The sequence below is a fragment of the Papio anubis genome, chromosome 1 (genome assembly GCF_008728515.1).
Source record: "Papio anubis isolate 15944 chromosome 1, Panubis1.0, whole genome shotgun sequence".
NCBI lineage: Eukaryota > Metazoa > Chordata > Mammalia > Primates > Cercopithecidae > Papio > Papio anubis.
In genome coordinates, this window is record NC_044976.1 from 127,013,336 (window position 1) to 127,019,335 (window position 6,000).

At 48.9% G+C, this 6,000-nt stretch overlaps 1 pseudogene; it reads right to left on the reverse strand.

Annotated features, from left to right (window-relative positions):
• Positions 2,826-3,371, reverse strand: VHLL (VHL like; annotated as a pseudogene).

The window sequence follows — 6,000 nt, forward strand, 5'->3', positions numbered from 1 at the left end:
AAAGAGAGAGAGAGAGAGAGAGAGATCAAGACCATCCTGGCAAACACATGAAACCCGCCTATTAAAAATACAAAAAAATTAGCCGGGCATGGTGGGCGTGGTGCCTCAGTCCCAGCTACTTTGGGGGCTGGGAGGCAGGAGGAATGGCTGGAACCCGAGGCGGAGCTTGCAGTGAGCTGGGAGATCCGCCACTGCACTCCAGCCTGGCTTACAGAGCTTGGTGACTGCCTCAAAAAAGAAAGAGCGAAAGAGCTGGCCGGGCTGGGTGGCTCAAGCCTGCATCCCAGCACTTTTGGGAGGCCGAGGCGGCGGGATCCCAGGTCGAGATCGAGACTATCCCATAACATGGTGAAACCCGCCTCTACTAAAAATACAAAAAAAAAACTAGGTCAAGGCAGGCGGGCGCCAGTCCCAGCTACCGAGGCGCTGAGGTGAGAACGGCCTGAACCTGGGAGGCGTGAGCTTGCAGTGAGCCGATCGGCACACTGCACTCCAGCCCAGGATACAGCGCCGAGACTCCGCCTCCAAAAAAAAAAAAAAAAAAAAAAAAAAAAAGAAAGGAAAGAGCTAAAATTCGTGAAATTTAAAAGGGTTGTAGAAACTGTGAAGTGTTTGTTTTCTTCACTTCACTCTGATTTTATTTTACTTATTTATTTTGGAGACAGCATCTTGCTCTGTTACCAAGGCTGGAGTGCAGTGGCAATCAATGCACTTACTGCAGCCTTCAAACTCTGAGCTCACATGATCCTTCTGCCTTAGTCTCCTAAGGTGAAGCCACGGGCACATGCCACCATGCCTGGCTAATTTAAATTTTTTTTTTTTTAGACACAGGGTCACACTATGTTGCCCGGCTGGTCTTGAACTCCTGGGCTGGAAGTGATCCTCTCACATGGGCCTCCCAAAGTGCTGGGATTATAGGGGTGAGCCACCACACCAGCCATCACTCTGATTTTAGAACATAGGACTTGTATGCAAAGGTTAGGATAAGGAACTAAAGATGCCAAAAAATACCCCAAACATTAATTGCAAAAAAAAGACTAATGTTTGGACAGACACGGTGGCTCACGCCTTTAATTGCAGCACTTTGGGAGGCCGAGGCAGGTGGAGCACGAGGTCAGGAGATGGAGACCATCCCATAACACGTGAAACCCTGTCTCTACTAAAAACTAAAAAATTAGCCGGCCTGGTGGCGGTTGCCTGTAGTCCCAGCTACTCGGGAGGCTGAGGCAGGAGAATGGGGTGAACCTGGGAGGCGGAGCTTGCAGTGAGCCGAGATCGTGCCACTGCACTCCAGCCTGGGCGACAGAGCGAGACTCTGTTTAAAAAAAAAAAAAAAAAAAAAAGACTAATGTTTGTGAAGAGCTTATAACATAGAAAAATATTTGTTATAAAATTAAAATTAAATGAAAAAGTAGGATACAAAACTATATAAAAAGTAAGATCTCAACTATGTGGGAAGAAAAGGATAAAGGTAATAGCTCAAAATGGTGATAGTGGTTATATTTAAGTAGTCTATCTATAGTGATTTTTTTCTTCTTTTTTACTTTTCTGTGTCTTCCAAATTTTTCTCTACTGGGGGGATTTTTTTTTTTTTTTTTTTGAGACGGAGTCCCACCTGTCTCCCAGGCTGGAATGCAGTGGCAAGATCCCTGCCCACTGCAACCTCTGCCTCTCGGGTTCAAGTGATTCCCCTGCCTCAGCTTCCCAAGTAGCTGGGATTACAGGCACACGCCGCCATGCCCAGCTAATTTTTTTTTTTTTTTTTTTTTAAGACGGAGTCTCGCTCTGTCGCCCAGGCTAGAGTGCAGTGGTGTGATCACAGCTCACTGCAACCTCCCGTTCATGCCATTCTCCTGCCTCAGCCTCCCCAGTGAGCCTGGGATCTACAGGCGTGCCACCATGCCTGGCTAATTTTTGTATTTTTAGTAGAGATGGGGTTTTACCATGTTGTCCAGACTGCTATCGAACTGAACATACACAATTAGCCAGGCAAGGCGGCGCCTGTAATTCCAGCTACTCGGGAGGCTGAGGCAGGAGAATCGCTTGAACCCGGGAGGTGGAGGTTGCAGTGAGCCGAGATTGCGCCATTGCACTCCAGTCTGGGTGACAGAGTGAGACTCTTGTCTCAAAAAAAAAAAAAAAAAAAAATCTTCAGGCCGGGCACGGTGGCTCACGTCTGTAATCCCAGCACTTTGGGAGGCCGAGGCGGGTGGATCACGAGGTCAGGAGATGGAGACCATCCTGGCTAACATGGTGAAACCCCGTCTCTACTAAAAATACAAAAAATAAATTAAAAAAAAATTAGCCGGGCGTGGTGGCGGGCGCCTGTAGTCCCAGCTACCCTGGAGGTTGAGGCAGGAGAATGGCGTTAACCCGGGAGGCAGTGGAGCTTGCAGTGAGTGGAGATCGTGACAGAGCGAGTCTCCATCTCAAAAAAAAGAAAAAAAAAATCTCCAGTCTCCTCTTCCATCCATTAATTTTCTTTTTTTTTTTTTCCCTCTCTCTCTCTTTTTTTATTTATTTATTTATTTTGAGATGGAGTCTCAATCTGTTGCCCAGGCTGGAGTGCAGTGACAATCTCAGCTAACTGCAACCTCCACCTCCCGGGTTCAAGCAATTCTCCTGCCTCAACCTCCCGAGTAGCTGGGATTACAGACACGTGCCACCACGCCCAGCTAATTTTTGTATTTTTAAAGTAGAGACAGGTTTCACTATGTTGGCCAGACTGGTCTCAAACTCCTGACCTCAAGTGATCTGCCTGCTGCGGTCTCCCAAAGTGCTGGGATTACAGGAGTGAGCCACCATGCCCGGCCATCCACAGATTTTCACTGTGCTCCTGCGTCAGCCGCTCCAGGTCTTTCAAGTACATTTGGCTGGTCTTCCAGATCGTCACAGAGTGATCTGACAATGTCCAGTCTCATGTAATTCTCAGGCTTGACTAGGCTTCGGAAAACCTGGAGGCATCGCTCTTTCAGGGTATACGCTGGCAGTGTGATGTTGGCAAAAACAGGCTGTCCATCAACATTGGAACATGACGTAAACAATTCAGTTTGGTTAACCATAAGTTTATCATGTGTCCTTGCATCTCTGAAGAGCCATGGGTGGCTTCGGAAATTGTGGATGCAGAAGTCCCTGCCGGGCAGCAGCTCTTCATAGCAGTTGAGCCACACAGGCAGCACGATGCGTGGGCTGCGGTTGCAAATGACCAGGGAGAGCCCAGGTGAGTTTCTGGAGCGCAGCTCGGGCCATGCTGCTCCAGCCGCCATCTCCTCCTCGGCGCCTGACTCTTCCTGGCAGTACTCTTCTGGGCCTGCCTCTTGGGTGCCCGCCTTGGCCTCTAACTCCACCCCGTTCCCCGCTCTCCAGGGCCTTACCTCCGAAGCCTTGACAACTCGGGCCTGCCCATACCAGTTCTTAAAGAAACTACTTCCCTTCACCCGGATTTCGGCAGGCTGGGAGTACATAACCTCCTACCTGGGTGGTAAGCAAGACATCCTAGATCAGACAGACTTACTCTCAGCCTCTCCTACCTAGCCCGTCCCACTGAAGAGCTACCTATAGTGGGAGAGATCCAAATGGAATCCCAATAATACAACTGTGATAGGAAGATCCAAAGAGGAATTTGAGGGTATTCCATGAGATAGCACACCTGAGGGTTCTTTATGTCAATCTAGTATTTATTGGACACTTCATGGCTGGGCGCAGTGGCTCACACCTGTAATCCCAACACTTTGGGAGGCCAAGGCAGGTGGATCACCTGAGGTCGGAGTTCAAGACCAGCCTGGCCAACATGGTGAAACCCCATCTTCACTAAAAATACAAAAAAATTGGGCCGGGCGCGGTGGCTTAAGCCTGTAATCCCAGCACTTTGGGAGGCTGAGACGGGCGGATCACGAGGTCAGGAGATCGAGACCATCCTGGCTAACACGGTGAAACCCCGTCTCTACTAAAAAAAATACAAAAAACTAGCCGGGCGAGGTGGCGGGCGCCTGTAGTCCCAGCTACTCGGGAGGCTGAGGCAGGAGAATGGCGTGAACCCGGGAGGCGGAGCTTGCAGTGAGCCGAGATCCGGCCACTGCACTCCAGCCCGGGCGACAGAGCGAGACTCTGTCTCAAAAAAACAAAAAACAAAAAACAAAAAACAAAAAAATTAGCCAGGCATGGTGGCGTATGCCTGTAATCCCAGGAACTTGGGAGGTTGAGGCAGGAGAATTGCTTGAACCTGGGAGGCAGAGGTTGCAGTGAGCCAAGATCACACCACTGCACTCCAGCCTGGGTGACAGAGTGAGATCCCATCTTATAAACAAACAAACAAACAAACAATTAGCCAGGCGTGGTGGCAGGTGCCTGTAATCCTAGCTACTAGGGAGGCTGAGGCAGGAGAATTGCTTGAACCCGGGAGTTGGAAGTTGCAGTGAGCTGAGATTGCGCCATTGTACTCCAGCCTAAGCAACAAGAGTGAAACTCCAGCTCAAAAAAAAAACCATGTCTCACAAAAGCACTTTGGGAGGCTGAGGCAGGAAGATCACGAGGTCAGGAGATCGAGACCATCCTGGCCAACATGGTGAAACCCCATCTCTACTAAAAATACAAAAATTAGCTGGGTGAGGTGGTGTGTGCCTGTAGTCCCAGCTACTCGGGAAGCTGAGGCAGGGGAATCGCTTGAACCTGGGAAGTGGAGGTTGCAGTGAGCCGAGACCATGCCATTGCACTCCAGCCTGGGTGACAGATCTACACCCCATCTCGGAAAAACAAATAAACAAAATACAAAAAAAAAAAATGTAATATTTATTGAACACTTCATTATTCAGGTTCTGGTCCAGGAAGAGTTCACAATTTTATTCTGGAGAAAAGATAGGATATGAGAAAATAGGATATGGGGGCAATACAGGTATTTGTCAAAAGAGGGAGGTGACATCTGGTGGGATGCACTTTTTTTTTTCTTTTTTTTTATTTATTGAGACGGAGTCTTGCACTGTTTTCTCAGGCTGGAGTGCAGTGGTGCAATCTCAGCTCACTACAACCTCTGCCTCCCAGATTCAAGCAATTCTCCTGCCTCAGCCTCCCAAGTAGCTGGGACTACAGGTGCCCACTGCCATGCCCAGCTAAGTTTTGTATTTTTAAAGTAGAGATGGGGTTTCACCATGTTAGCCAGGCTGGTCTCGAACTCCTGACCTCAAGTGATCTGCTCGCCTTGGCCTCCCAAAGTGCTGAGATTACAGGCACGAGCCACTGCACCTGGCCTACTTTAATCTTATTTTGATTAATAAATGAACATGGTACAAAATTCAAAAGGTACCAAAGGGCTCAGTGTGGTATCTCATGCCTGTAATCCCAGCACTTTGGGAGGCTGAGGTGGGAGGATGTCTTGAGTCCAGGAGTTCAGGACCAGCTTGGGCAACATAGCCTGACCCCATATCTACAAAATAATACAAAAATTAGCTGGGCCTGGTGGTGCATGCCTGTGGTCCCAGCTACTCCGGAGGCTGAAATGAGAGGATCCCTCGATCCTCCTACTGCACCACTGCACTCTAGCCTGGCAAAAAAGTGAGGATAGCAACAGGAGGCAGACAAATCCTAGGCAGACGGGGGCAGGTTCCCAGTGAAACTCCACCTTCAAGCAGAAAACAGTTGAAAGCCAAGCTACAAGTCCTGGATAAATGCATGGGTGGAATTGAGAACCCCCTTCCCATTTGTTGCACTTTCTTCTGATTGATCCCTACCCTTCACCTATTTTACATATACCTACCCTTCCCTAATTGGTTTGTTACACTGTCATGCCCATCTTTGAATGGTGCCTTTTTTTTTTTTTTGAGACGGAGTCTCACTCTGTTGCCCAGGCTGGAGTGCAGTGGCGTGATCTTGGCTCACTGCAAGCTCTGCCTCTGGGGTTCAGCCATTCTTCTGCCTCAGCCTCCCGAGTAGCTGGGACTACAGGTGCCCAGCACAACGCCTGGCTAATTATTTGTATTTTTAGTAGTGACCGGTTTCACTCACGTT